General features: G+C 42.5%; 1 protein-coding gene across 3 annotated transcripts in view; it reads left to right on the top strand.

Annotated features, from left to right (window-relative positions):
• Positions 1 to 20,752, top strand: part of RAB30 (RAB30, member RAS oncogene family) — a 103,116-nt gene that overhangs the window by 26,277 nt on the left and 56,087 nt on the right. Inside the window, exon 1 of one of the 3 annotated variants that reach the window (XM_084975504.1) lies at positions 6,909 to 7,037. The exons of the other annotated variants lie outside the window; for them this stretch is intronic. The gene's annotated coding sequence lies outside the window, so the exon portion shown is untranslated. Of the gene's footprint in view, positions 1 to 6,908; positions 7,038 to 20,752 lie in introns of those variants that run through there. 3 annotated transcript variants of the gene reach the window in all.

Genomic DNA, 20,752 nt, shown 5'->3' with positions numbered 1-20,752 from the left:
TGGTACCACTGTTCTTTTATTTCTTTAGTACATCCATTAATTCAGAAAATATAGGCCAAATAATAATAAATGCGACAGATGCTGTTTCTGCTTCCTTAATGTCTACTGCCTCTCCTGCTTTTCTGTTCTGGTCTTAGGAAGTTCCTGCTGGGTATGAGGCAGTCTGTGGGGGCACTGAGAACTCAAGAAGGAATATGATGGGGTCCTTGTCCTCCAGGGACTTACAACCTGGGTAGTAGAAGCTGTGGGGCATGGGGAGATGATCATATAAACAAATGCATAAATAGAGGGTCTCAGGTCCAGTTATTAACATCTTTACAGGGTCCAGTGGGCACACAAAGTAGAGGGAATGGTGAATTCTGCTTTGAAGAGTGAGAATGGTTGTACTATATTTGCTAAGATAATTGTGCACAGTTAAAAGAATAAGCAGGAGTGTGCTTTGGGTATTAATATGCAGTTTTTCCATATAGACCTGATAATACTATCTGAGTAGTCCAGTGTGTTTTCCAATACCTATTTGAATCATCTCAAACTTGCTATTAAACTTCACATTCAAAAGGCACATGTGCAAATATTAATGTATAGTCTGCAAAACCTTTTATAGAGACAAAGTGAGTAGATATCAGATTTATTTTACGGTAAAGGCAGTCAGTCTGCATTTCTGTTTATTAGTTACTTAGCCTCATTCCAGGGATTTTTTTTTTTTTTTTAAATCATGTGATGAATTTTTTCGTTCTGGTGGATGAATGCTCTGGATCACATGCTCCAGCAGGGAGCAGAGCTAAGAACAGGTGCTTAGGGCTGTGCTGGGTCCCACAGCAGGGGTTACAGTGGTGGGATTTGGAAGAAATGTGGATAAGACTGTTTGGTCCTGGGATCAGAGAACAGTCACTGAAGGATTTTTCCTTGTTTATTTTTTGGGGGGGAAGGAGGAGTCTCGAGCTCTGGTAATATAATCCTAATGTTGGATTTTTATTTTTCAAGCATATATGCCAGCTGAGATTGAACTCATTTTTATTGGTTGAAAATTTCATGAAAACCACAAGGCTGCAAGAAGGAATGGAACAGTTTTTTTTTTTTTTTTTTTTTTTTTTTAAGTTCATGCAGAGCTCAGCAGAGGGTTAGTATCTGTCTGTTCCGGCTATTGGAAAAAGCTGACCGAATGAGTCAGGAAAATAATCCAAATTTAAACAATTCTTTCCTCTGGTTTCTGTAGGAGTCTGGAAATCAGCATTGAGATGTACAGGTTGTTGTTGTCATTTTAGCCTTTTAGGCCGGTATATTTGGAACATGGTGCCTGGGGCTGGGTGAGTGAATCCACCCCATCTTTGGCTTTGCGGGGCGTTGGATTTTTCTGGTCAGCTGGAAGAAAAGAGAGCTCCAAGTAGCTTGCCTGCTTTCTTTTTTCTTTGTTTCTTTGTTTTTCTTTCTTTCTTTTTTATTGAAGTATAGCTGATTTACAGTGTTGTGTTAGTTTCAGGTATACAGCAAAGTGATTCAGTCATATATATATATTTATACACAAATATACATACATATATATATCTATTTATAGATATATATTCTTTTTCAGATTCTTTCCCATTTAGGTTATTACAAATACTGAGTATCGGAATTCCTGTCCTGGCGCAGTGGTTAACGAACCCAACTAGGAACCATGAGGTTTCGGGTTCGGTCTCTGCCCTTGCTCAGTGGGTTAATGATCCCGCGTTGCCGTGAGCTGTGGTGTAGGTCGCAGACGTGGCTCGGATCCCGCGTTGCTGTGGCTCTGGCGTAGGCCGGCAGCTACAGCTCCGATTGGACCCCTAGCCTGGGAACCTCCATATGCCGCGGGAGTGGCCCAGGAAATAGCAAAAAAGACAAACAAACAAACAAACAAAAACAACAACAAAAAACCAAATACCGAGTATATCCAAGTAGGTTCTTTAGAAGAGACTAGAAAGACCAGAGTCTCCAGATACCAACTTGGTGATTTCTTTTTTTTTTTTTTTTCTTTTTTGTCTTTTTATCATTTCTTGGGCCGCTCCCACGGCATATGGCAGTTCCCAGGCTAGGGGTCTAATCAGAGCTGTAGCCACCGGCCTACAGCACAGCCATAGCAACGCAGGATCCGAGCTGCGTCTGCAACCTACACCACAGCTCATGGCAACACCGGATCCTTAACCCACTGAGCAAGGCCAGGGATCGAACCCGCAACCTCATGGTTCCTAGTCAGATTCGTTAACCACTGTGCCACAACGGGAACTCCTCAACTTGGTGATTTCTGAGGAGCAGTCTGACCAGGGAGCACAGGGTTGGGGTCTGCTGCCTGTGTACGGAAGGTGCTCAACTGAGGGATCACAGGAAAGCATCCTCTAGGGCCTGTTCAGGAGGACTCCTTGTAAGCATACAGAAAGAAGAAGAGCGAAGGCAAGGAAGGAAAGAAAAGAGAAGAGAAGAAAAACCAGAAGCTCGTTCTTTGAAATCAGAAAAGGTATATACGCCCAGGAGTGATTTATGTGTGTACAGAAAAGGAACATTAAAAGAATAATTGTTGGCTGTTTATTTTGGAAAAGTCTATGTAGTGAGAGTGGAGGCCTGCTTTATTGTCTCAGTTACCTTGTTCCAACTTCCATTAGTGTTAATAGGATCATATATTCTAGACTTTCCTTGGCTTATTGCCCTGACATAAATGTTTGAATTCCTTGTTGTGTGTATTATGTATTCCTAAGGACACACAGAGAGAGAAACAGAATGTTGTGAGCTAAATCAGTCTTTATGCCTTATTTTGGATGGGATTTATTCTCTTGGGTCCATGGCTATTAAGATTATCTGTTTAGATGATCTGTGTTTCTGATAGTGAGTTCTAGATAGCTTTATAATTTGCCCAAGGGGTTTGTTCAGGGGATGGCTTTTTTTTATTTGGTGGAACAAGGTAAGTCTTAATCCTGGTTACCTGAGCTCTGGGCTGTTTTTCGTGCCACTCTCATGCAAAAGGCCAGTTGAGCCTCTGCACGGTCTTCTTGTTGTGGCAAGCCGATGCTGGGGTCATCTATCAGGCAGTCATTTGATACACATTGACCCAATTTACCCTCTTAGTGGGGGCCTGAGTTCTTAGGGTTACTGCTCCAGAATCCATTTATTCAATTAGACAAATAACAGAAGCGCTCCTGCTGTGCTTTCCGTACTGATTCATACTTGGGAATACTCTGTGCACAGAGCCAGAATGGGACTGTTCAAGCAGAATTAGAATGCTAACATTTCTGGGTTCAAAGGGACCTTAGAGCTCGTCCAATCCAAGGTCAGCAAGCTTTTTCTTTAAAGGGCCAGAAAGTAAATATACAAGGTTTAGAGAACCACAGTGGCTAAGGGGGGGGTCTCTACTGCCCATTATTCTTTGTTTGCTTTTATAACCCTGTAAAGTGCTGTGGCTGTGGAGTAGGCCAGCAGCTGCAGCTCTATTTGAACGCTTAGCCTGGGAACTTCCATATGCCATGATTGTGGCCCTAAAAACAAATAAGTAAATAGATAAATATAACCCTTGAAAGATGTAGAAATCATTCTAAACTAGGCAAGCCGTAGACTGGATTTGGCCCAGGAGCCATAGTTTGCCAACTTCTGATCTAATCCATTCCCTTCATTTTATCCAAGAGGAAACTGAGAGCCAAAAAGTTTGAAATGATCCCCACCCAGGGTCACATAGCTATTTCTTTTCTTTCTCTCTCTCTCTCTCTTTTTTTTTCTTTTTGTCTTTTTAGGGCCGCACGCAAGGCATATGAGGTTCCCAGGCTAGGGGTCGAATCAGAGCTGTAGCTGCCAGACTACACCACAGCCACAGCAATGCCAGATCTGAGTGGCATCTGTGGCCTACAGCACAGCTCACGGCAATGCCTGATCCTTAGCCCACCGAGTGAGGCCAGGGATCAAACCTGCATTCTCATGGATACTGGTCAGATTCTTTTCCACTGAGCCACGACAGGAACTCCTATTTCTTGACATTATTGGAATGGTGACCCTCTATAAAGGATCCCCAGAGGTTCAGACACACCTCAGAATGCCTGGTCACTTTGCAAATGTATACCTTTGGGCCAGAGGCAGGTATGAATTTCAGTTAATTATTAAGTCATTAGGCATCTATCACCTTCCAGGGCACTGTGTTTGAGACTGAGGATGTGAAGTTAGCATGACAGAGGCCCAGCCCTCAATCAGCTTGGTTAAGACGACGGGTGTGGAGAGTGGCATATGGGACAAGTGTGGGTGCCATGGGCACACAGGAGGGGTCTTCTTCCTTCAGGATGTGGGATGCTTGTGTGGGTGAATGAAGGAATCTATTCATTCACTGCACCTCCCCTCTTGTATTTTGGAAGCCACAACCCAGCCTCAAGGAAGGGGACAGGGACCTGTCTTCCCCTATACTTGCTTATTTTTCTCTCTTGTGCACATCCTATTTATGCATAGGTAGTTTATGAGGTTAAAGTAACAAAAGTGAACAGAGATTCAAACAGCTACCTCAGAAAGATGGTTTATTTGACAGTTGCTTTGTTGAACCAATTTATATAAGCTGTGCTATTGAGACACATATGAAATCGTGTAAATGAGTCATAGAGCTTTTTAATATTCTAGAGCTGGAAGGGAGTTTAGAGATCCCTTAGCTGTATACCCTTACATTTAACATATAAGGAGTGTGAGGCCCAGAGTTTGTTAAATTTCTTTTCTTTTTGTCTTTTTGCCTTTTCTAGGGCTGCTCCCGTGGCATATGGAGATTCCCAGGCCAGGGGTCTAATTGGAGCTGCAGCCACTGGCCTAAGCCAGAGCCACAGCAACGCAGGATCCGAGCCGTGTCTGCTGCCTACACCACATCTCACAGCAACGCCGGATCCTTAACCCACTGAGCAAGGCCAGGGATTGAACCTCCAACCTCATGGTTCCTAGTTGGATTCATTAACCATTGCACCACAACGGGAACTCCTTAAATTTCTTACTCTGGGTCACAGCTAATTAATAGAATCTCAGGGTTATAAAAGACCTAATAAGATGATAATAATAATCACAACCAACATGTATAAAGTTTGTTGACATGTCCAATAATATATATTATCTCATTTAATTCTGACAATAACTCATTGTAAGAGGTATGATCTCTGTCTCCAGTTTATAGTTCAGGAAGCTAAGCTTGAAGGAATTGAGTAAACTTTGCCCAAAGTCACCCAGCCAAATGGCAGGGCCAGGATTCAAGTCCAGGCTCAAGTGCTGAACCTGTTCAGAGCCCTCCTCCAACTTGTTTAAATGTTTAGACTGTATTTCTCTATTAGGTTATGAGCTCCTTGTGGGCAGCAGCCATGTCCTCTTCTGCTGTGTTTCCCCGTGCTGGGTTTGGCTTGTCAAATTTTGCTCAACAGATGTTTTCTCGATGAACGAATGAAGCGATCAAACCATGCTTTAAGAAGTTAACGCTTCTAGTAACAAGTGAACAGGAGGAACTCAGTGGCTGAGCTAGACCCATGGCCAGGTCTGCTGATGTCCAGTCCTTCCACCAGACAGATATGCTAATATGCAGATATGAGCCTGGAAAGGCTATAGTTCTGCAGCTGTCTTTACAGGGTCAATGAACGGTTTGGAGGATTAATGTGCACAGTAGGGTTCTCTTTGAACATCAAAGATCCTTCAAAGACGTGACAGCCTGGTTGTTTTCTCTGAATTAGATGAAGTTTGTGAAGCCAATTGGAAGATTTTCTCTCTGTGTGGTATCTTCTTCCTTTTGCACAACCATTTTAATTTCAAGTTCTAGTGTCACATTTATAGTCTGAGGCATCCTAAGGTTTTGTAGGCTAGAGAACTGAGGGATTCTGTAAGAAAAAGTGCACATGGAGATTTGGCTTTCCGCCAAATAATGCCTAAAGCAAATGTTTTTGCTGCTCTAAACTTTCAGTTTTGACAGATGAAAACAGCCAATTCATTAAAGGTACAGTACCTTGGAGTTCCTCTGTGGCTCATTAGGTTAAGGATCTGGTGGTGTCCCTGCAGTGGCTTCAAGTCGCTGCTGTGGCAAGGGTTTGATCCCTGGGCTGGGAACTTCCACATGTTGCAGGTGCTGCCCAAAATAAAAAAGTCCAGTACTTGCGACATTTTCTTTCTTTTCTTATGTAAAAGAAAATTGAATATTTTTCTCACCTGACATGGGAACACATGGGAGTGCTTGAGTTTTTGTTTTTGGTTTTTTTTTTAAGTCAAAGACATTTTAATAGATTTTGAGAGATTGTTCTAAAAAATAATAATTGCTCTGTCTAGATTACTGGGTTTTGTGTTTGTTTGTTTGTTTTTAATGTAAAGAACAGTGTGGTCTTTGTCTGCTGTTCATTGTAAAGCAGCCCTATTCTGTATGGCATAGGAAAGCTGAGGGTCCTTGGAGTCCAGCTTGGAAAGCCATATCCTTTGAACTTAGGCCCCTGGCATGGTTCATAGAAGTCAGTACACAGCATTAATAATTGCTGCATAGCACTTGGGGGAAAATTCAAATTAAATAAAGGAGTCTTTCATATAGTTGTGAAAAACAGATTTTGGCTCTATTGGTAAGAATCTTGAGGGATTTTCAGGGGGAAGAGATGTAATACAAGATACTCTTCTCGTTTGTAGGCGTAGAAATCTCTTAAAATAGAGAAACACAGGAATATTTGTTTTCTAACACAAAATAATTCAAAGACCTGCCTATGTTTCTTGCCAAAGCTTTTTTTTTTTTTTTTTTTTTTTTTTATGCTCTAGCCAGCTTACCACCTTTTTTTTCCCCCCCCTGATTATATATCAGGGAGAAAACCTCATAGTGATTGCTTGCTACTTCAAAACATTTATCTGTGAATGAGTTTTTCTTATAACTATACCAGGGCATACCTCGGGTTTACTGCAGTTTCTGTCTGTTCTACCTCCCTGTTTAGCAACAGTAATCACTGTCAGCACAAAGGGGTGAGGAGGGAGAATGGAAAAAAAGGATGAAAAGGATCTGTTCGCTGCGTGGTGGTGTGCTGGGCTGCCAGATAAATATTCAGGGTCACTGTGTTCTGGAGGTGGGTGTGTAGTTTTTCTTTCTTTTATTTTGAAAACTTTCTAATGAACAAATTCCTGCAAAGAACATTCAAAAACTCTTAGATTTGGAGTTCCCGTTGCGGTGCAGTGGTTAACAAATCTGACTAGGAACCACGAGGTTGCAGGTTCTATCTCTGGCCTTGCTCAGTGGGTTAAGGATCTGGCATTGCCATGAGCTGTGGTGTTGGTTGAAGATGCGGCTTGGATCCTGCATTGCTGTGGCTCTGGCGTAGGCCGGCGGCTACAGCTCTGATTAGACCCCTAGCCTGCAAACCTCCATATGCCGTGGGAGTGGCCCTAGAAAAGGCAAAAAAAACCAAACAAAACTCTTAGATTTATTCATTGTTAGCATTTTGTTGCATTTACTTTCTGGTCGCCCCCCCCCCCATATATATATATATACACATTTTTGTTTTAGGGGGACAGACATTGTAATACTTTGTCTCTAAATATGTCAATATTTTTCTTCTAAGTATAAGGACATTCTTCTAGGTAACCACAAGACCATTGTCATGCCCTAGAAACTTACATTGATTCCATAACATTGTCTAGTAAACAGTCTGTATTTATTTATTTATTTACTTTTTATCCCCCCCTTCTGGTCTTTTGTCATTTTAGGGCCACCCCTGGAGTTCCTGTTGTGGCTCAGTAGTTCACGAATCTGACTAGGATCCATGAGGTTGCGGATTCGATCCTTGGCCTTGCTCAGTGGGTTAAGGATCCGGCGTTGCCATGAACTGTGGTTGTAGGTTGCAGATGTGGCTCGGATCCCTCATTGCTGTGGCTCTGGCGTAGGCCCGTGGCTACAGCTCTGACTGGACCCCTAGCCTGGGAACTTCCATATGCCGAGGGTGTGGCCCTAGGAAAAGACAAAAAAAAAAAAAAAAAAAAAAAAAAAAAAAAAAATTCGGGCCACACCTGTGGCATATGGAGGTTCCCAGGCTAGGGGTCGAATCAGAGCTACAGCTGCTAGCCTACACAACAGCCACAGCAACGCAGGATCCGGGCCGCATCTGTGACCTACACCACAGTTTATGGCAATGCCGGATTCTTAACCCACTGAGTAAGGCCAGGGATCGAACCTGGATCCTAGTCAGGTTCATTAACCACTGTGCCATGTCGGGAACTCCCAAACAGTCTATATTTAAATCTCACTTTTGATCAGTTACCTTTCGCTGCATAATAAATCTTGCCAAAACTTTGTGCCTTAAAACAACCACTATTTATTAATGCTCATAATTCTGTGGGTCAGCTGGGTGGTTCTTCTAATGTGGATCAGGCTCAGCTGATCTTGGCTGGGGCCCCTTAGAGTCTGAAATCAGTGCTGGATCCAGTAGGGGCTGGGCTGGTCTATATTGCCTCAGTTTGTATGGCTTGTCTCTGTTCCAGAGGATCTCTCAACCTGCAGCAGTATAGCCCAGACTTATTTCTGTGGCACACAGCAGATTCTGAGAGTGGAATTGTGCCAAGACTTTTGAGGCTTAGGCTTGGAGCTGGCACAGCATAACTTCTGTTGCAGTCTTTTTGCCAAAGCAAGTCACAAGCTCTTTTGAAGGGAGGAGCTGCAAAGTCATGTTGCTCAAGGGAACAAACCATTGCAGGCATTTTTGCAAACATCTATCATAGCCCTATTATCCAAATAATATTAATAATAATGTTAATATTATAATGTCAGTAATTGTTACTGTTTTTAATCCAAGAGCTAATCAAGGACTATACATTAAGTTTAGGTATGTATCTTTAGTCTCTGTGTCTCTTTGTGTGTGTCTCTCTCTCTCTGTGTCTCTGAGCTTCTTTTAATTATCTCTCTTTCTCTTTTATGACATTGATATTTTTTAAGACTCCAGGACTGTTTTCTTAAGAATATCTCACCATCTGAATTTGTCTCATTATTTCTTTATGATTATATTCATAGCCATTTTTTTTTTTTGGCAAGAATTCTAAATAGCTAATGTTGTATACCTCCCACTGCTTCACAAGGGGAGGCACGTCGTGTCAGTTTACCCCATTACTGGTGATGCTCAAGTGTAATCACTTGGCTAAGGTGGGGTCTGCTGTTTCCTGTGGATGGATTTATATTAAGGCTGAACATCTGGTGCTAAAGTTTCTCCAATCACATCAGTGTGTATTTATTAGATCCCTACTGTGTATCTTGTCTTGAATTGAGTACTGTTGAGTACTATCTAAGAGGATGGTAAGGAATGTTGCCCATTGGAGGGAATGTGTAGTTGGAGGTTGAGTTACTCTTTTCCAAACTGCACAGAGTACAGGAGTAGTGATTCTTAGTTAATGATTGGTTTATAAAAACTTTTTTTTTTTTTTAATTTACGGCCGATGATGAGGCATATGGATGTTTCCAGGCTAGGGGTTGAATAGGAGCTGCAGCTGCCAGCCTACACCGCAGCCACAGCAATGCCGTATGTGAGCCCCATCTGTGACCTACACCTGTGACCTGCACCATAGCTCCAGGCAACGCCAGATCCTTAAGCCACTGAGTGAGGCCAGGGATGGAACTTGCATCCTTGTGGATATGGGTTCATTTTGCCCTGCTCCACAATAGGAATTCCTGTCTTTTGTCTCTGGCTTCTCATTTTGTTTTGACTCCTGCCCCTAACCTGTACTTATCAGTGGTCCTGCTTCTTCTCATCAGGCTACTGTTCTCTCCCTCTCTCTTTTTTATCTTCACATTCCTTCTTTTTAAATTTGTTTTAATTAATTTATTTTTTTTCAGGTACAGTTGGTTTACAATGTTGTGTTTGTTTCAAGTATACAGCAAAGTGATTCAGTTATACATATATTCCTTTTCAGATTCTTTTTCCTTATAGATTATTACAAGATAGTATAATTTCAATGCTATACAATAGGTCCTTGCTGGTTATCTATTTTACATATAGTAGTGTGTATATGTTAATCCCCAAATCTAAATCTATCCCTCTCCCTTCCCCCGCTTCCCCTTTGGTGACCATAAGTTTGTTTTCTATGTCTGAGCCTATTTCTGTTTTGTAAATAATATCCCCTAACTTCTTAAAAGATTGCCTCCTCTTCTTCTTTAACCCATTCATCCAAATGCCTTATCTGACTTGGTTTCTTTCTCACAATTCTGGGGACGCTCATCAGCACACTCCGAGTTACTAAATCAGCCTTCGTTCTCTTAGATTTCTGCTCCCTTTGGAAGGCTTACTCATCTTTTCTTTGAGATGATCTCTTCCCTCAGTGGCCATTTATTGTGTGCTCTTGGTCTTCTGCTTACTGTGCTGAGTGTCCCTCTAATTGGACTTCCCAGAGAAAACAACAGAGGGGACTATATCCAATAGCCCATAAACCATAATGGAAAGGAGTATTAAAAAAATGCATATATGTGTATAAGTGACTTTGCTGTACAGCAGAACTTAGCACAACATTGTAAATCAACTATACTTTAATTAATTAACTAATTGAAAGAAAGAAGAACAGTTTCTTTTGGTCTGTGTAAGAATGACAGTTCTGGAGTTTCTGTCATGGCTCAGCGGTAACGAACCTGACTAGTATCCATGAGGACATAGGTTCAATCCCTGGCCTTGCTCAGTGGGTTAAGGATCAGTGTTACCATGGGCTCTGGTATATGTTGCAGGTGCAGCTTGGATCTGGCGTTGCCGTGGCTGTGGTGTAGGCTGGCAGCTGTAGCTCTGATTCAATCCCTAGTCTGATGATTTCCATATGCCACGGGTGCAGCTCTAAAAAGACCATAAAAAAAGAATGACGTTTCTTAGGACTATAGGTCATTATGTTGGCAGTTTATCTGCAGTTTTAAATTTGTATTTTTAATGGAAAACTCTGAATTAAATTGATGTAAATGCTCTGTGACCTTAGTTTCTTGATGTTTTGCCTGATAGGAACTCCTTAAAAGTTTGTTGGAATAATTTATTCATTTATTCATTTATATGTTCAAAAATATTTACTAAATGAATTATTTGCAAAATTTAACAGTAAGTTACTTTTTCCCCCAATTATTGAGATATGGCTTTGTCTTTTTCTTTCAGCCTTTGTTTTTGTTTTTGGCTGCGCCTGGGCATATGGAAGTCCCTGGGCCAAGATTGAACCTGTGCCACAGCAGTGACCCAAGCTGATGCAGTGACAATGCTGGATCCTTAACCTGCTGTACCAGAGAACTCCTCAACCTTTGTTGAACTTTATTTGCTTGTTTTTTCCTGACTTAAGCAATTACTAGCTATGATTCTTGGATAAGTTACTTAACCTCTGGTGTCTGTTTTCTAATTTTTAATACAGGGATAATAAGTGCCTACCTTCTGGGTTGTAAGGATTAGATGGATAAAAAAAAAAAACGCACTTAGAACACATAGCGCATGCCTATCATAGAGTAATGGCTCAATAACTGTTAGTTATCATTATTCTCACTGGATGCTGGACTGGGGTCACACAGCAAGCATCCTAAATTAAGCATTGTTTTTCCCATTTTTCAAAGAGAGAAGCTGAGACTTAGAGGATTTAAATATGTTGCCAGATGTCACAGAGCTAATAAATTACAGATCTAGGATATCTTGATTCTGTAGCTTGTGTCTTTTGCCTATTATAAAGTCTTTCATCATCTCATATGACACTTAAAAGTAAATGAGGAGTCACTTTATAGTGAATGAAATTAGCTAATATTGTTCTCATTTACCTTCTAAAAGATAAGACATTGGAGGGAAGCTCTGCCCAGTTGGGCAAACTCCGGTCCTGTAGGTCAGATTAATAAAGGTTTGGAATTCTTAAAATCATAGAATTCTAGGGTTTGGAAGGATTTTAGGTTTAGGAGGATTTGCCCACCCAATTATTGAATTCTCTAGCCATTGAGCCAGGGGGTCATCTAATTTATTCTTTAACCTTTCCAGTGACCCTTCATCACCCTGGGAAACCTCATTCCGTTTTTCCCAGCTCTGACCCCGAGACAGTCCTTTCTTTCATCTAACTGAATTCTGTTCCTACGTCTCCTTTCCTTCCGTTGCTCCCAATGCGTCAGTGGTGGAGGGCCTGTGAAGTAAGTGGAACGAACCCCTGTTTCCTAAAGCAACCTTTCAGAATTTTGCTGTTTACTTTCCATTTTCACCCCCAGCACCTTCTCTTCACCAAGTTAAGTAGCTTCAAGCCTTTGATTCCCAGTTCTCCTAGAACAAACACAACTGAGTCTACTTTTTTTTTTCTTCTTCTTGACTTGAAAAGAAGAAAAAGCGTGGCCATCTCATGAGCATTTTGCTTTTCCATTATCCACGGTACTGTCATCTACCCAGTTCTTCAACTGGAAACCCAGGACTTGTCCCCTCCCCCATTCACATACTGTCCATCAGCAAGTCTGTTCAGTCCCATCTCCAAATATAAAATCCACCTTTACTACTCTCATCCTGGTCCAGCCACCATCTTCCGTTTCCTGGTTTTCACTCTTGCCCCCTCCCTGCGCGCCCTCCTCCACACAGCAGCCAGAATTATTTCTTTAAAGCACAGATCAGATCATGTCACTCCTTTCATTAAAACTCTTCTTTTGGGAAAAAAAAATTATGTATACAGGTATGTGTAACTGGGTCCCCATGCTGTACAGTGGGAAAAAAAATTGTGTTGGGGGAAATAACAATATAAATAAATAAATCAATTTTAAAAAGGCAAAAAAAAAAAAACAACCCTACAAAACCCTTTTCTTTCATTTCCCATTAACCTCCCATCAAAATCCAAATTCTGTGGTCAGAGCAAGGCCCTGCCTCATCTCAAACGTTCTTCCCTGTTGCTCACGCATCCTTGGGCCTGATATCCTTTATATTCTTCAAGCATGCCAAGCCTTTTCCTGCAGGCAGTCCTTGACGTTCTTGTTCCTCTGCCTGTGCTCTCCTTATCCTCCTTTTGCAAATGCCCAGCTCACTCTCATCTTTCAGGACTCAGCTAAAATGCCACCTCTTTAGAGCGGCCTGACCTGATCACTCACCTGTGGTTCTCATCTCATCATGTGCACCTGCCATTCAGATCCTTTTGTCTTCTCTCCTCATGGAAATGTAAGTTCTTTGGGGGCTGGACCTGCAGTACACGTTAACAGTTGATCTTCTACAAGTGACACAGTAGCTGCCCATAAAAGGCACTCAATAGATATCTGAGAAATCAGTGCTTGGCTTCATGATTGAATGTTGGAGTCCTATTAAAATGCATTTGAATCTGAGCTTTGCCACTGTCTGTGTGACTTGGGGCAAGTTATGTTACCTCTCTGGGCTTCAGGTGCCTCATCTGTATAACAGCCATCTCATCTACCTCATACCATGGTGTGAAGATTGATTAAAATAGCTGCTATGGGAGTTCCTGTCGTGGAGCAGTGGAAACAAATCCAGCTAGGAACCATGAGGTTGTGGGTTTGATCTCTGGCCTTGCTCAGTGGGTTAGGGATCTGGTGTTTCTGTGAGCTATGGTGCAGGTCACAGATGTGGCTAGGATCTGGCATTGCTGTGGCTGTGGCATAGGCTGGCAGCTGTAGCTCCAGTTGGACCCCTGGCCTGGGAACCTCCGTGTGCCACATGTGCGGCCCTAAAAAAAGGAAAAAAAAAAAAGTAGCTGCTGTGAAGGTACCTGCCATGGTACCTGGCACATGTTAGGTGTTCAGTCCTCCCTCAAGCCTGATGCTTAATTCTGAACATGTGGAGCTGAGCTCTGTCCAGTTTCAGCCTGACTAATGGAAATGTTTGTGTGGTGTGCCTGTGTGTGTGTGACCTGTAGCCTGGGTGTAAGTTGCCTGTGACTCCACCCCCCCCTCGGGTGACACTTGCCTGGCTGGAATAACAGTTCTAACCCTTTATATCAGTTGTTGTACTGAGTAATGTTCATTTTTACAACACAGAGGTGTCGAGCCCAGCACCTTCTCTAGGCTGATAAGCGCAGACTCAGCCCTTCCAGCCCCCCAGCAAAATTAAATGAGCAAACCTGACATTCTGTGGCCCTTTTCTCGTCAAGATGGATTGGGATGCTCTGTCTAGACAGTAGAGTCCCTTGGGAAATCACAGTTGCTCTAAGAGAAGGCACAGTTGTTCTGCTAAGAATACAAAATAGGCCTGTGATGGGGGCAGGAGGGGGGTTGCTGTGAGGTGTGTGGGCCTATGAAACAGAGCTGCAGCAAGGAGCACAGGTGTGTATGCACAGGTATCACAGGCCACACCATCTTGCTGGTGGCCTTCTCCTTCGCACATGCACAGCAGGGTCCATGGTCTATGGGAAATGGAAATAACACTGACATCCTACCCAGAGCGATGATTCTGAGCAGTGCTAGGAGGAATGGAAAGGTAACCCCAGAACGAGAATTACCTGCTGCTGAGAATCAGGCAGAAGACTCTGTGCAGCTTGCTTGCCTGGCGTGAGAGCATAAGCTGTTAGGGTGAGGGTTTTCACACGAAGGACGTGGGTGCTGTAGAATTAGATAGATCTGGATTCAAAACCTGGTGCTGTCAGGACCTTTCCAGTTACTTGACATCTTGACTGAGTTTCCTCATCAAAAATGCAGCTAATGACTCTTATCTTGTCTGGGTGCTGTGAGGATTAGATAATGCCCTCTGTATAGAAATCTTAGCCTACTTCCGGGCACATAGCTTGATGTTCAGTAAATGGTCATTCCTTTTATTAAACAGAACAAGTCAGGATTTTGACTTTATTTTTTGAGTTTATTATTTAAGCCTCACCCATATTGAACTCTGAGCTATGGTTCCCCACTTGCCAGCTCTATTCCTTGGACAAGCTATCTGACTTCTCTGAGTCAGTGTTTTTATCATTAGATGCAGTTTATAATTCCTATCTTATAGTCAAAGTGGAATGAGAGCAGAGTGCCTGACACGTACTTAATGATCAGAAGATTCATTTCCTTCCCCTTGGTTCGCTGGTATCTGAAATACGGTCCCTTTAAGCTTGTTAAGATTCCACACTAGCCTTGTATGCAGCTGTGTTCAGATTGCTCTGGCGAAGGAAAGAGGCTCTTTTTTTTTTTTTTTTTTTTTTTTTTTAAATGACTGTTTCATAATCTGTTGGCTCAGATCTGCTGCTGCCACACCCTGTTTTTCTCAGGGTCCCTGGGTCCTGCAGCAATTAGCATGTGCTTTGCCTCTCACCTTAACGACCCTGGAAAGTGGCTGCATGGAAGGCGTTGCTGAATACAAAATGGATCTTCCTCCCTGCTCTTTGGGGCCACGCTGGTTCAGGGATTCTTAGCTGCAGGGGGAGGGGCTGGGCTGCAGTTGGACTTAGCGGCCTAGAGTTTTCTGGTTTTCATTAAAATTCTCTGGCTGTCTTGGCTATGACTCTGCACTGGAGCCAGTTGTGCTGTTCTCCAAGCTATACACCCATCAAATCACAGTGGTCCTGAGGATAAAAAAAATTGAAGGGGGTGGGATAGGCTGGCTAAGGGGTCTTACTCAGCAGTCTTTGTGGCACGGGAACCCCTTTTACAGATCTTGAGTTTTGCTAAGTCTTAAGTACAGATAGGGAGGCAGACATAGCTGAGCTGGAAATGGGTAGCAGAGACAATCCTGGTGTGGCTTACCCCTGATGACAGACTTGCTTGTGAGGTTTTCTGGCAGCTGTCAGAGGGTCCCCAAATGTATAGTGAATGCAGTGAGTCTGGGCGAATCATTTTTCTGAGGTGCTGATACCCTCAAATGCCCAAGGAGTTGGAGTTGGGTGGCAGTTCTCTTGAGGGTGACAGACTGCAGTGAGTAAAGAAGATTCAGTTTTTAAATGTTAATTTCTTTTTAAATTTTTTAAAAAACTTTTTGTCTTTGTCTTTGTAGGGCTGTACCTGCAGCATATGGGGGTTCCCAGGCTACAGGTCAAATCAGAGCTATAGCTGCCAGCCTAGGCCACAGCCATAGCAATGCCAGATCTGAACCGTGTCTGCGACCTACACTGCAGCCCACAGCAACACCGGATCCCTAACCCACTGAGCAAGGCCAGGGATCAAATACACGTCCTCATGGATCCTAGTTGGGTTCATTAACCACTGAGCCATGATGGGAACTCCTAAATGTTAATTTCCAGTAGCTGAAGAAATCTCAAGATTGAAACTTAAATTTGAAGTCATGACTTTGCTGTTGACTTGCTTCGTGACCTGGGGTATATTACTTCCCTGGGTCTCAGCTTCCCAGTGGGGTTGTGAGGATTAAATGAGATAAACTCTCTTAAGCTCCTGGCACATCATATGTTCTGAGTAGATGGTAGATGTTGATATAAATTGGGCTAGAGTTGACCTGTCACTCCAGCTCACCAAGATCTATCCCAGTTCTATCATCTAAAACATTTGTTCTGCATCCTTCTCAGCTTTTTGTCTTTTAAGAATCTGAGGCACGTATGTTCCCTGGGGCAAACTGAATCTCTTTTCACTGGAAAAATGCATCAAAACTGCATTATTATGTTTCCCAGTGAGAGGCTTACAACATTGGATATTTTATCTTCAGGTAACGTAGTAGAAAAAAAAGGGAGTTTTCGTTCTCGATGGATAGGTTGTGAGAAAGCCATTCTACTTGATCATGGGTATAAACGTCCTTAAAGGTCCTCCCAAGAGAGCATCAGTGAGGCTCCCATTTGCCTTCAGAGTTAACTCTATTTCCACTCTTTTCTTCTTTCACTGTACTCGTCAAGCCCTATGTTCTAGCCACAGTAGACTGCTCACAAAAAAATGATTCATTTGGAATCTGTCATACATACCAAAGGATGCTTTAAATATATATTTACAGTTAAAGAACCATAAAGTAAAAATTGTATATCCACCATCCAATTTATCAAATTGAACATTACTGGTACCTTAGAGGCTGGGGTGTACCCTCTACCCAAATCATGTCCCCTTTTCTTCTTACCAAAGACAGTGGTTATCCTGACTCTTTGTGCTGATTATTCCCTTGCATTTTTTGGTCTTTTTAGGGCCACACCCGTAGCATATGGAAGTTCTCAGGCTAGGTGTTGAATTGGAGCTGTAGCCACTGGCCTACGCCACAGCTGCAACAATGCCACATCCGAGGCGTGTCTGCGACCTACACCACAGTTCATGACAATGCAGGAGCCTTAATTCTGAGTGAGGCCAAGGATCAGACCTGCTTCCTCATGGATTCTAGTCAGATTCATTTCCACTGAGCCAGGATGGGAACTCCTCCCATGGTTTAACCACCTCTGTTTGTATTTCTAAACTATACGTTATTTAGTTCTTTAAAACAAAGGAGCAAGCACAAATCTAGCAGACTTTTTTTTTAAAAAGGGCAACATTGCCACTTTTAAATCTAAAAATAAGCAGAATGGGTTCAGGTTCATAGTCTGGTCTTAGCTTCCCTGGAGATTACAAAAGGTCCTGAGGGGAAAGTCAGTGGACAAGGTTGTGAGTGAATCCTAGGAAATATAAGACACAACACCATGGGGGCATCTGATGGGGTTTACTGTGGGCCAGACACTGGACATCCGGTAGGATATGGTCACAGAGAATGGGCTGCTACGTCTTTTCTACTTCTAGTTTCTCTGAGGCCTACCTCCAGCTCTCAGAGTAGGTTAAAGCAAAACTCTTCTGTGAGATGAAGTGAATGCCCTCAGCTAACCTAGATGGACAGCATGGAGGGGGTGAGCTGATACTTCATTAGCACATGGTCAAGGCCAGTAGGGCCAGAAAGGAGCCTGGACCAAGTTTACCTGTCATTCTTTGTCAGGTTAAAAAGAGAGTGTGCGGGAGTTCCCATCGTGGCGCAGCGGTTAACGAATCCGACTAGGAACCATGAGGCTATGGGTTCAGTCCCTGGCCTTGCTTAGTACGTTAAAGATCCGGTGTTGCCGTGAGCTGTGGTGTAGGTTGCAGATGCCGCTGGGATCCCGCATTGCTGTGGCTCTGGTGTAGGCCGGCGTCTACAGCTCCGATTGGACCCCTAGCCTGGGAACCTCCATATGTCACAGATGTGGCCCTAGAAAAGGCAAAAAAGACCAAAAAAAAAAAAAAAAAAAAAAAAAAAGAGAGTGTGCAGTACCACCTGTGGAATATTCTTGCCTAAAAGTTCACCCGTAAATCATTCAGCCTCTAGAGCTTTTTTTTCCTCCAAATCACTAATTTTAAAATAACAATAACAATGAATCATATGTTAACATAAATAAAAACTGTATTTTCCCAAGCAAAAAGAAGTTAGCAAGAATAACTCTGTTATAGTGCTGACTTTGGTTTATTAGAAAGACAAGGGAAAGGATGACAAATTACATTCTAAGAGAGTAAACAGATGAATTCAGTGTGTTGGACAACTGACTTGGCTTTTGCAGCAATCAATAGCATGAAAAAAATAATAACGTGGACTTCCCTGGTGGCTTAGTGGCTAAGGATTTGGTGTTGTCACTGCAGTAGCTCAGGTCACTGATGTGCTGCGGGTTCATTCGCTGGCCTGGGAACCTCCACATGCCATGGGCGTGGCCAAAAATAATGTGACTTAAGAATCATAACCAGGAGTTCCTGTTGTGGCTCAGCAGTAATGAACCTGACTAATATTCATGTGGAGTTGGGTTCAATCCCTGGCCTTGCTCAGGAGATCAAGGATCCGGCATTGTTATGAGCTGTGGTGTAGGTCACAGACTTGGCTCGTAACTGGTGTTACTGTGGGAATCTGGCATTGCTGTGGCTGTGGCCTGGATGGGCAGCTACAGCTCCAATTCGGCCCCTAGCCTGGGAACTTACATATGCCAAGGGTGTGGCCCTTAAAAAAAAAAAAGAACAAAGAAAAAAGAAAAAAAGGATCAAACCAAATATAATGTTGGAAACTTGTTTTGATTTGAATAGTATATGAATCACTTTGCTACAACTGCCGTAACAAAATATCAGTCTGGGTAGCTTAAACAACAGAGATTAATTTTCTGACATTTTTAGTGCTGGAGGCCCAAGGTCAAGGTGCTAGCAGGGTTGGTTTCCTATGAGGCCTTTCTTCTTAACAGGTCTGGCAGATGTCTGCCCTCTTCCTATCTCTTCACGTGGTTGTTCCTCTGCACAAAGGCATCCGTAGTGTCTCTCTGTATTTTCTAATCTACTTCATAACAGTCTAATTATAAAAGGGCATTTTGGGGGGGATTGGCATATGCACACTATGGTATATGGAATGGATGGTCAATGGGGACTTGCTGTTTAGCACAGGGAACTCAGTATTCTGTGATTACCTATATGGAAAAAGAATCTGAAAAAGTATGGATATGTGTGTATGTCTAACTGAATTACTTTGCTGTTCCGAAATTATCACAGCACTGTAACTCAACTATACTTCAGTAAAGTTAGAAAAAAGTCATGTTTGAGATAGTGGGTAAATTCTGTTATGAACAGATATCAAAGAATTATTAATTTTTCTAGGTATAATAGCAATATTGTGATATTATACATGGGTAGGATAGGAGTTCCCATTGTGGTGCAGCGGAAACAAATTGGACTGGTATCCATGAAGATGTGGGTTTGATCCCTGGCCTCGCTCAGTGGGCCAGGGATCTGGTGTGTGGCCATGAGCTGTGGTGTAGGTCGCAGGTGTAGCTCAGATCCCAGACTGCTGTGGCTGTGGCTGTGGTGTAGGCCAGCAGCTATAGCTCCAGCTCCAATTCAACCCCTAATGTAGAAACTTTCATATGCTGCAGCTGTGGCCCTAAAAAGCCAAAAAAAAAAAAAAAAAAAAAAAAGAATATGGGTAAGGTAGAGATGGCTTCTGAAGTATACAGAGGTGAAATGATATGGGGAATTTGTTTTAAAATATTTAAAGAAAAATAGGAAAACGAGAATAGGCCACAATGTTCAGAATGTTTGAATCTGGGAGATGGGTATCAGGGGCTTACTTTAGAGTATGTTTGAAGATTTTTTAATCATATATTTAAAATATTTAGTCAGAGTTCCCTGGTGGCCTGGCAGTTAAAGGATCAGGCATTGTCACTGCTGTGACTCGGGTTTGATCCCTAGCCCACGAATTTCTGTAAGCTATAAGCATGGTCAAAAAAAAAAAAAATTGGGGGTCAGCAATACTGAAGAAGGTTTAATAGCAGTGGGGTCATTGGTGATAACTGTCTTCAACATGTCTGCCCCTTAAGTTTTATTTCTTCAGTCTGCTTGGCTTTTTTATGTGCTCATCTTGGCATCCTCTGTTGCCTGTCTCTACTAGATCCTCTTTTTCTTGTGTGAAACTTGTTGAAGGACATCATACAGGAGCTTCTTAAGAAAACATTCAGGGGGAGTTACCATTGTGGCTCAGCAGTAACAAACCTGACTAGTATCCATGAAGACGAGGGTTCAATCCCTGGTCTTGCTCAGCGGGTTAAGAATCCTACATTGCCGTGAGCTGCAAACACGGCTCCGATCTGGCTTTGCATAGGCTGGCTGCCAGCTACAGCTCCAATTCGACTCTTAGGCTGGGAACTTCCATAAGTCCTGGGTGTGGCCCTAAAAAGACAAAAAAGAAAAGGTTCATGGTATGTGAATTTCTGAGTTCTTATATATCTGAAAATGTCTTTGTTCTAGTCTCATACTATAGTTTGGCTGGGATCTTAGATTTCATTCGAATTTGAAAATCATTGTTCTTCATAATTTTAAAAGCATTGCTCCATTGTCTTCTTGTTTTTATTGATGCTGTTGAGAGGTTGGAAGCATTTGGATTTCCGATCCTTTGTATATAGTCTGTTTGTTTAATTTCCCCTTTCTGGCAGGTTATAGAATTTCTGTCTGCATTTT

Source organism: Sus scrofa, chromosome 9, assembly GCF_054392235.1.
Source record: "Sus scrofa isolate SSC_HxYL_T2T_F1_AM1 chromosome 9, Sscrofa_HxYL_maternal_Yorkshire_Landrace_v2.0, whole genome shotgun sequence".
In the NCBI taxonomy this organism is placed as follows: Eukaryota; Metazoa; Chordata; class Mammalia; order Artiodactyla; family Suidae; genus Sus; species Sus scrofa.
Note: the sequence above shows the minus strand (reverse complement) of the source record. Positions and strands in the feature narration are given on the sequence as shown.